Source organism: Euprymna scolopes, chromosome 27 (genome assembly GCF_053919585.1).
Source record: "Euprymna scolopes isolate OS-2025 chromosome 27, ASM5391958v1, whole genome shotgun sequence".
Classification (NCBI taxonomy): domain Eukaryota; kingdom Metazoa; phylum Mollusca; class Cephalopoda; order Sepiida; family Sepiolidae; genus Euprymna; species Euprymna scolopes.
Window position 1 is genome coordinate 24,235,680 of NC_136508.1, and position 11,475 is coordinate 24,247,154.

General features: G+C 34.3%; 1 long non-coding RNA gene across 1 annotated transcript; it reads right to left on the reverse strand.

Annotated features, from left to right (window-relative positions):
- Positions 1–2,872: 2,872 nt before the first annotated feature.
- On the reverse strand, positions 2,873–8,504 carry LOC145248800 (uncharacterized). Its single transcript, XR_013863403.1, has 2 exons — positions 8,327–8,504; positions 2,873–5,047 (listed from the first exon to the last, which is right to left on the reverse strand). It is a non-coding gene; the product is annotated as an uncharacterized LOC145248800 (long non-coding RNA).
- Positions 8,505–11,475: the final 2,971 nt, after the last annotated feature.

The window sequence follows — 11,475 nt, forward strand, 5'->3', positions numbered from 1 at the left end:
GCATGGATTTTACTTTTTTAAAATCGATTTATCGCATGGATTTTACTTTTTTAAAATCGATTTATCGCATGGATTTTACTTTTTTAAAATCGATTTATCGCATGGATTTTACTTTTTTAAAATGTGCAAAAATAAAAATGAGGTTCGTATGCAGGCGGCTAATTAGAATTGTATAACAAGGACATCTTATGGGAGAAACCTGCTCGTGACTTAGTTCGGTAGGTCTTCATTGATTATTGTACGTCATCAAAAAAAGTCTTTTGTCCGGACAGAATGTCACTAGCGTTCGGCGACAAGACACTTGTACTCATTAATATGACATGCAATAACTTTGAAGGCAATCATTAACTTCTGTAAATGATCGTCGATGGAAGAAAAGAAAAGAAAATATGAGCTTTGAAATTTTAGACAAAAGAACGGAAATGACACATGTAATCAAGAAATGCCGAAGTCCATTCGCAGCTAAGTGGGAGATGATCTTGTTGAATAAGGTGTCGACGAACGTTGCATGTTCACCATCACGTCGGGAATCGCCAAAATGTAGAATAAAAAGCCGACGAAATCTCATTCTAACATTTAAAACAGCTTTATTGGTTACCTTCGTTAGTAAGAAAAAGGAAACGGGTTAGTCGTGGAAAGTGTTCCTATATAGCGACGTTGAAAGAGAATGGTTCATGTGTCTGAAGTAGTAGTGGAAACGTGCGCCACGAATGATTAGAGACAGTACTGTAGTATGAAAAAGAGAGTTTGCGTGTGTATCGCATTGAGGTCCATGTGTGGAGATAGCCACGTTGGTTTGTTTGTATTCACGTCTTAGTCGAACACTGAGCCCGAAGGCCGGGTGAGTTCTGTTGATTCTCAAGAGAAAAGTTGGGGTCGACACATCCGTTCCATGAGGAATTATTGTCAGTTCAAGATCTTGAGAGAAAGAGAGAGGGTGTGTGTTGCCGGCTTAATCGTTTATAAACTCAATCACGTGACAAAACTGGCTTTTGGTTGGACAGTCAGGAAGGAAGTACATTCAAAATCTCCAGCCGCGAGAATTTACTCCTGCTTATGTTTATGCAATTTCGTCTGCTACAATCTATTCTCTTGTTTGCAACCCTTTTCTCACAGAATAAACACAGCTAGTCTTTCTCTACTCTACCAATAATTTTATAGTAGATGCTCGACTGAGAGTCAAGCAACTGAGAGTCAAGCACTGTCCTACCATTTCCCCACAAAAACAAGAACTCTCGTTATTACCAATGCTACAAAGAACTCCTTTTCCTTCGTGTATCTACAATCAAATGGTACTTCCATGTACAAAGTTTATTTCCACAAGTCTTACGCCTTTAAAACACACTACTGCAGTAATGTTTCTACGGTCTACAGCATGGTCGTTTTAAAGTTTAATGTAAACAAATATCACTCATGTCGTCTGGTAAATTAATTATAGTTCTCAATTCTTTCATGATACTGTTCCATCATTGAATTGGAAAGCTTACCAACCCTTTATCCTCGAGTGGCTTTTGGCCTTGATAAATGTGGGAAATTGCCACATGAACAGTTTCATAGTATAAGACAGACATTTTTATAAACAGACAGGCAGCGCAAAACAGGTTTTGTTCGCCATTTCATATAGCGTTTGTGGATTCGCGACGAAATGAAACAGAAGACGTAAATAATAAAGTAAGGGAAAGAATTCAAATTCTCTGCACCCCCAACCTCAATCCCACAATAAACATCCACAACAAGAACTCAACTTGCTACCAACACTGCAAAAAGCTCTTCTTATTTCCTTTTTGTATCTAAAATCAAAACAGTTGCCCACCTGTGGAACACATTACTTTGGTAATGCTTCCCGGCAGACTACAACATGATTGTTGAGATAGCTTGTTCCCTGTTAACTATGGTATGTCTCTCCTCCTGTAAGAGATTCATCTTTCCAGTCTTCATCTTCTTTCTTTGAGAAGAAGTCAATTTATTGGTAACCGCCCAAGACGCTCCATCAGGAATGCTGACGGAGCTGCCCAGGCATTTTTCAGGCTAGAGTACTCTTCTTCTAGGGGTGCTGACTTTTCAAATTCCACTTTCCGACTTTTGTGTTACATCATTCCATTGTTGAAAGGAGATACATAACTTCCATGAACAATTTTTTCTAAGATATTCTGGTGAACCCGTTCCTTTGGTAATAATTCCCTACGAACTATAACAGTCGTTTTAATGCCCAATGCAAACAAATGTCTGTTGTCATACTCAGTGAACTAATCATATCTCTAAGCGCTTCGTAGTAGAAGTTCATCAATGAATTGAAAATCTCACTAACCCCTATCTTCAAGTAGCGTTTGTGTTACATAGTGGGGTCTGTATACATAACGTGTATATTATATACTGCATGTGTATAAATGGTTGTACCAAATTATGCAGTCACTATTTGCTTACTCATAAAAAAACTACTTGATTAATTCGTTCTGTAAAGGAAATGTACATCATAAAAAAATTTCTGCATTTTTTATTATTATTTAGGTTGAATTGTAGACTTGTACCAAATTTTCTTTTCATAGGCTTTGTGTTGAATTCTGATGATATCTGGAATCTGGTGGGACCTCTTAAAAGCCTATATTTAATACAGTTAATCTTTTTCCTGACAATCTTTGCCAGCAACAAAGGTCAAAGTCCTTTCTATTTTCATGAAAAACAAAAAACAAAAAACAAAACTAAAACAATCATAAAAAATCTCATTAATTTTGAACGCCTACCCCTGCAAATGCAAATTAAATTTTCTATTACAGAAACCTTTAAAAAATATTCTTTTCATGGGTGAATGTTGAACTCTTCCGACATAAAAATCTGGAATTCTTTGCTCAAAATATTCAAGATGGAAAGCGAATTTAGTTTAATTCTTTTATTGTTACTTGTTTTACATTAAAAACAGAAAAAAAAAAATGCATAAAAATTGTTAGAATGTAAAAAAAAAACCCCAATTACAATCATTTTGTCATCTTTTGATCAAGTGACTTTGGAAGCAAAACGCTGTTGACAAAGTCACCGTCCTAATCAACACTTTGAAGAATTCTTCATTAACACGAGAATTGCAAAGGAGGAATTCCTCTTGAATCGACTAAATTAAATTAATAGAAACTCCGTTTCGAATAAGCATTTAATGAAAAGTCAAAATACGTTGCAATGTTTACGTTTCTCAATTTTTGAGATGAGAATTAATTATTCATATTATTTGGATTCTTTGGACTATTGTTCTCATCTACAATGTTATTTTCACAACATTTCAGATGATGAAATCTCTGACCTTCTTCAAGTGCATCTTGCCAAACTCGAGAATCTGCATGGAATTTTAAATGGAACCCTTTATTTAATCCACAAGAATAACATGCTCTCATTCCATCATAAAGGGATATCTAATATTAAAAAATACTCTATAAGGATAAGTATTAGATTGGTGCAAAAATAATATCGTTTTTTTTTTATATAGTTGAATGTCAAAAAACGGCATTATTTTTGTACCAACCTAATAGTAAGATTGTACATCTAGAAAGAAAATAGGTTTGGAATTTAATCCGTGAGAGTAATATGCTCTCATTCTGTCAGCCATAATTGGAGAGAGTTCTGGCTTAGTGGATAAACTACTTAGCAAAATTAAGTTATAAAGTTACACTCTACTAGAGGTTGAAGGGTTCAATTCATAGTGCAGGCAACACTCACAATAAAATTATGAATTACTTAGGACTTCTACCCAGTCATTGCTGATGGGATGAGAACATGGTGTAGATTCCCTAGTTTGGCAGAAAGATTTCTGAACTTGACAAGATATATGTGAAGAAGGTTGGAAGTTAGATTAACAGAAACTTTATGCAAATAAAACTCAAAATGAGAACAGTAATCTGAAGAAACCAAAGAATATGTGGCCATGTTTGTTTTTCACAATCTCCACTGGTAGAACAAACACTCTCCATAAAAAATTAAGCAAATAAAAAAATTAAATAAATATAAAAAACAATGCTGAAAATCCGTTAATGTGACGTCAGCACTGATGCTGATGATAACCTGAAAAAAGTATCCAGGCTTATTTAGACCACTAAATAGTAATTTGTTTTTGTCTTCTTGATAAAAAAACAAACCTTGAAGCAATTTATTTTAATAACTTCTAAAACAGATTTAAATAAAATATAAATAAAAAATAAATGAATAATTTTTCTTATTTAAGTTTACAATATATTTAAAATCCAGTTACAAAAAACTGCAAATACATTGATTTTATAGTTTGGCAAAGAAAAACTTTGTTTATGAAATTGTAAATTTGTAACATATTTCTTATATAATAAAGACTTGCATATTAAGTACCTACATAGTATAAGTTTTCGAATCTGCTAAGATGATACCGGTCTTATATTTAGGTTACTTTGAAGGATTTGTTTTATATATATTTCGATTATATGCATATACATGCTGAAACATTGATTTTATTTGGTAATAAACCACAAAAGATCTACAGTAAATAAATAAAAACTGTTTTTTTTTAAATTTCAAATTCATAAAATTTATTGCACTGATTATATTTTCACAAGAAAAAACAAATTACTATTTGAAGGTTACCATTCGTGATAAAGTCCTGACGTCATCTTTAGCTACTAATAGGTGATGAAGCTTAAACATACATTTCATTTCCCCTTGACCCCCACCACGCAAAATAAAATTCCTCCAATTCAATTCAAGTAAAGAAAGAAGTACCACAAAAATGTTAAAGATTTTTCGATTGTAATCACGCCCATCATACAGCGGAAAACGTAAACAGAACCCACCAGAAAATTTCAAAATCCATTTCTCAATTAAATTGAGCTTATATCTTGAGGATCAAAAACAAAAAAATGATTCGGGGAGGGAGGAGTTTGGATTCCTGATAAATTTTAAATAAGATGTTCGCTATTTCCTGATGAGTTTCTGTTTTCCGGGAAGTTTCCGCTGTAAACTTAACCTCATCCACCAGAAAAGTACCGCCTTGAAGGTCTGTAACCCGTTCCGCCACTGCTGCCAGCCATGGGGAGGTAATCTGTAAGGAGAAAAGAAAATAAGTTTGAATAGGAGTTGTTTGCATCAGTCAGGGATACGTCCTTGCCAATCAGTCCAAAAATGCTTTGTTGCTGTCGGGCCGATTTTGTTCAGAAAAGGGCTCTAATTTTTTTTTTTTATCTCTAAAGTAAATTTAACAATCAAGACACTTCAAATTTAATTTCCATTTAATATGGAATAATTTATTTGAAGTAGATCTTTAAACAGGGGTTTGATTATTCTGGTTTATGGCATGTCAACCCTTTCCGGTTGATTGGATGCCGAATCCAGTCATTTTAGTTGTTACACAATACAATATATGGTAAGACGGAAAACAGTCTTTGTAATCAAAATGAAGTGGGTGGTTCCTCCAATGTTTGTCTAGTTTGGCCTTCAAGGTACTGAGTGCAGATACCACTTCTTCCGGAGCTGGTTCCACACGTTGGGGGAAGAAGTGTGTTTGAACAGACTCAGTTAACCGCCTTCAGTATTGCTGATTATCAAAACCCAAGGAATGCCCACGGGACCTTTAATCTTAATTATGCCTATTTTCCAATGCCAAAAACGATTCTTTTTAGCATGGCTCGTATTAATGATGAAATGATAAATATTTAATGATTTTAAACTATTAGTAAAACTAAAATATATATAGATCATCTCCATAAGTGTATTTATATGGTTAGGAAATTATGTACATTTTTTTTCCGGGATTCTGCTTTCATAACTGTACTGATATGCAGAAGTTCATGAGTAATGTGAACAGACATCTTGCTACTCAACTCCCCTCATAATACCCCAGCAACTTATGTCCCTGATAGTAGCCCCCTACTTCAAAGTGGCTATATATATATATATATATATATATATATATATATATATATATGTAAATTTTTTTTTATCTAGAAGAGAAGAAAGAATTTTTAAGGATCGGATTTTTTCGATGTTCAATACTTATCTGATGAATTTCTGTACAAAACATGTCTAAGAACACTGCCAGAAATATAAATTAGCTTTGTGTGAAATTTGCAAAAGATAGGCTCAGCCGTTTTGGAACCTATGAGGAAGGAACTCACATACACACACAAAATGACTTTTATACAATAGTATATATATATATATATATATATATATATATATATATATATATATATGCTAGCAGAATCCATGTCCCGGTGATGCCTGGGCAAATACACATTATGTAAACTGATTTTTTAAAGCACTAAGAATATGAAGCTAAAAAATAACTGGTTTCAACATGAAATAAGCCCCCAAATGGGTTGATATGCCGTACAACAAACCACACTAACCAAGGCTCGAACTTTGATTTCAGGTTAAAAGACGCGGTTTTAGAGTTCTTTTCCAATTTCTTTTTCCAGACGGATTTCTCCAACTTTGGCAGAAGATTCCGTACTACTTTCGCTTTGGAACGGGATCAATTGCGTTTCTGGATTGTGGCCAGAGGTGCAAACACGCATCTGAATGATTTGCTTCAATAAAAGCAACAATCTCCACAGAAGATAATCTCCATTAAGATAACTTGATTATTTACGGAACCCGACATGAAAAGCAGGGGACGAACAACACGTGTATAATAACTTGTGGGATGTTCCATCTCTCCAAGGATAAGGCGGAAACAGAAGAGAAAATAATGAAAAATCCGGTAAGGGATAACACAAGAATAAGCACCACACATCACAGGGAGAAATATTATAATAGAGCAAACATTATTTTCATTAATTAAAAACTTGTGTTACGATTCCAACATCGTCATAATTCAATCTGAGGCAGTGTTCAAGCCCTGGTGTACCATCTTTATTTTTTCTTATTAATGAGTTTAATTTACGATAAAAGAAGAGGTAACGTTTAAAATCACCGCAAATCATTTCTTATTTGCTTTTTTTTTTACACAGTGATCACCACTTATCAAGGCCCGGAAGCCACTCAGGGATAAGGGTTATTGCAAGTACATTACGTTAGTGTGGAGATTTGATGAAAAAAAAAAACTATAGGAACGCATAGATTTTTTTCCCCCAAACACACACAGAGACATAGATGAGCATAAGTACACACACACACACACACACACACACACACACACACACACAATAAAAAATATAAACAAATTAAACAATGAAAAAGAAAACAAATAACAATAATAATAATAGCTATGATTACAAAAAATAAAACTACAGGAACGCATAGATTTTTTTCCCCAAACACACACAGACATAGATGAGCGTAAGTACACACACACACACACACACAAATATAAAAATGTAAACAAATTAAACAATGAAAAAGAAAACAATAATAATAATAGCTATGATTACAAAAAATAAAACTATAGGAACGCATCGATTTTTTTTCCCAAACACACACAGAGACATAGATGAGCGTAAGTACACACACACACAAATATAAAAATGTAGTACTAGCAATAATATTTTAAATTACAAAAACACGAGCATTGGTCGGTCTATCTCTCAAACAATAAAAAAATGTAGAAAACAATGAAAAAAAAAAAATAAATAACTGCTGTAGATATTATTAAAAAATATAGAACTGCAGTGATGCATCAATTTTTGTCCCAAATATTTTAAATTAGAAAACTTAAAGTGCCTGCCGGCCGAGAGATTTGTATTAGCGTTTTGACTACAGAATAACTTAAAATCAATTATTTCTTAACAACTTTTGCATTTACCAGAAAGATAAAACCCTAAATTTTATGGAATTAAAAAGAAATATAGCGGTAAGAACACACTAATCGAATGCCGCCTGGAGTGTTCGTAAATGTGTATTTTGGAATTAATGTGTATTCCAGAATTAAATCTCAACCAATGAAATTTGCCAGAAAGCATGACACACAAAATAACTCACACGCTATCGTATTAATATATAGATATAGTAAAAGTAGGCTTTTAATATCAATGTCAGAGCAAGAAGAAAAAAAAACTCAACTTTATAGCTAAAATAAAATATCGAAAATATTTAAAATTTGTTAAAATTTGACAAAAAAATCGGCAGTATCTTCATTATCACACCCACTCCTTTTATCTTCTTTGTATGAACTATCTCACATCACTACCCTTTACGCCTAACAGCTGAGTTCCAAAATTCATGATCACGTATTTATTTTAAGAGTGAATTCTGAATGTACAGATATATATATATAGATATCGAACTTTATAAAAACAGAGATGACAAAATTATTGGGGGGAGGGGCAGAGGTCTGAAAATAATAAAAGTACACCTTTCAAATTTCAAAAGAAAAACAAAATACCTGAACTCAATTGGCTTTTTTTACTCTTTGGTTTTGGTTTCGGCTCAGATTCACTTGATTCTGAAGTCTGAAAAAAAAAAAAATGAAAAAAAAAAATGAAACAAAGGCAAAACGAAACATTACAAAAGGAAAGTCTACAAAAACAGATGAACAGGGAAAAAAAAGATGAGAAATTAGTGGGGGGGGGGGGAAGAATGAGACATTAGAAAGAAAAAAAAGATGAGATATTAGGGGGAAAGATGAGACATTAGGGGGAAAGATGAGACATTAGGGGGAAAGATGAGACATTAGGGGGGAAGTTAAAAAAATTGACCCCTTGTTTTTTTTTTGCTCAACATATACCTCTAAACACCCGGGAAACGCCGGGCTTAAATGCTAGCATATATATATATAATATATATATATATATATATATATATATATATATATATATATATATATGAATTTAAAATGAAAAGGAAGAAACAAAATACTCGATTCGTCTGCTTTTAAATGTGAAATATATCCCTTGAGCTTCCAGTTAATGTCAGGTATTCAGGACAGAAATATGGATTGTTTTGTTGCCTTCTTATTGTAGTTATTAAGGTGACAAAACGATCCATATTTCTATCCTAAATATCCGCCACTAACTGGAAGTTGAAGGGATATACTTCACATTTGAAAAACAGTCGTTTAAATAAGAATCACTGAACCGACGTATCATAAGTATTTTGTTTTTTTTCCTTTAAAATTCATATTGTCGGATTTTTTATCCTTTTATTATTATTTTATATATATATATATATATATATATATATATATATATGATGATTGCAACATCTTGTCAGACGGGTGCCACTCCCTCAGACACTTAAAGTCCCTGAGCCAAAAAATGACTACCGGTGAATTCACACGCTCAAGCAGGCATGACACTGACGATGGTCATTGAGATCATTTATTACATACTTCCAGCATTTCAAACCTCCACGCGTCACAACTTTTCCATCGCCACAGGACCACTTTTATAGACAAATGCCTGAGGGAGTATCTATACACAGATGATGTTACAGAGTCTTAGCTTTGTACGACAGCTAAGTCTCTCTCTCGGTTCAAAATGTTCGGATCCAGCAACAAGCAAGAGCAAGATAGCCAGCAACAAGTTAAACTGCAGACCAGCTTAATGCGGGTACTGGTCTCCCGCTTTATGTTTTTTTAAATCAGAGATTTGCTTCTCCTAGAAAGGTTGCCTTCACCATGGCTTACAGGAGTCCTATCCACCCCAACACACACATACACACAAACGCACACGGTGCTAGTTGGCCGTTGACCCCGAAAAAGGGTTCATTCGCCCTTTGGAAGGTCTTGTTTTTAATCCTTCAGGGAGACTAGCCACCCTCCTCACCAAACAAGTCTGGTGGGGATACCAGTTTAGTCGCCGGTGAACCAACCATGATGCAGGTAGTACTGAGTTACATGGTACCAGTAGCATATAACATGACCTGACATACATACACACTAGCAGGAAGACCCAATGTTGTTCAGGATTTATTGAGGATTGCCCTATGCTCATAACACTCTATTTTGTATTGTGCGTGTGTACATGTCCAGCTAAAACTCAAAAACAAATACGAACAAAGTTGGTATTTTTCTTGATTGCATTACCCTAGAAGAATAATATGTAAAATTTAGAAAAAAAATGATTCATTCTTTGACGTTTACTAATGCAGATTTGGTCAAGAAACGTAGGTCTGTTTTCCGTATAGCTCTCACTTTCTTTTGCAGTCTATCTGACACTAATTTTAATCTTTTAACCAAACCTACCATGGAAAATACTGTTCTTAACAATATTTCACACAACCGAATTTGTACATTGCCACACAGGAATGTTAACTGTCTCTACAGGATGCCAAGCTATTTGAGATTTGTAGCAAAGAGATTTGTAGTTGGACCTAAAAGTTTACCATGTTGCATCGTTTTTTCTCGCACTTTTAGTGTTCGCTTCCAATCGATTATCTGACATAATTCTCATTAATCTCATTTCAAAGTTTTATCATTTGTATTTCGGCAACGATTCTGCTTGCATCACTTTTCAGCTCGATACCAGAAAACTAAATCATTCCGTCTCACAATTTTTATGTCTCATTTTTTTTTCAAACTACTAAAACCGTACCAATTCCCATATATTTTTTTCTTCTCTCGAAACAAAACGGTCATAATCAGCGCACAAGAGACTCTGATGATGGCGTCAATATTGAAAGAAAGACAATTCCAAATTTATGAATCTCATCATCTTTCCTCCTCCTATTCCCCGTCTATCCGCCCCCTCCGACTTTGTCCTTTTCAACTAATCAACTCCACTTTTAGTCGAACAGGGTCATTCAATCATTATTTAACGAGTCTAAATCGAAGAACACAAGAGAAAGATTTCCAAAGTCTCTTCTGACATTTTCATGCCGGCTGTCAAATGTCAGTTGCTGTCAATTTTCATACGATCGTGATGATTGCCCCCCCCCCGTCCTTCATCGTCGCACGTATTACCCCCCCCCCTAGAATTCATTTAACTAAGTATTCAAAGCTTCTCTTTGAATTCGTTTTACTTTTTTCTTCTTTCTTTTGTTCCTTCGGAAGGTTAATGTGTTTGATTGAACAACCCCCACTCCTATCCACGCACCTGTCTCACTTTTCTTTTCGTCAGGCAGGTCGTCTTCTCACTTACGAAAGACACTGTTCTCAATTCTTCTTGAAATCTTTCATGAAATGAACAAAAACATATATATATATATATATATATATATATATATATATATATATATATATATATATATTAGCAGAGAGATCCGATGTTGTCCGGGATTGAATGAGGGTCAACGGTATAATTTTATTGTCGCTGAAATCGCCCATTTTTCAATCAAATCGATTGATAGCCTGCTCTAGTTGAGGACCCAACGCGATGAACCGGGAGGAAGCTTCACATGCCTTCTTGCAGTGACTTAATCCACAATATATTGTAGTCTACATTGCACTGTAGAGAGCCTACTGTTGAGTTTATGAAATTATGTTATACTAGTTGTATATATTGCTGGGTGGAGGGATTAGTCACATACTATTTAAGATACACTGAATACCCAAACTCGTCACGAAAAATAATGACATGTTGGATTTAAAGAAGC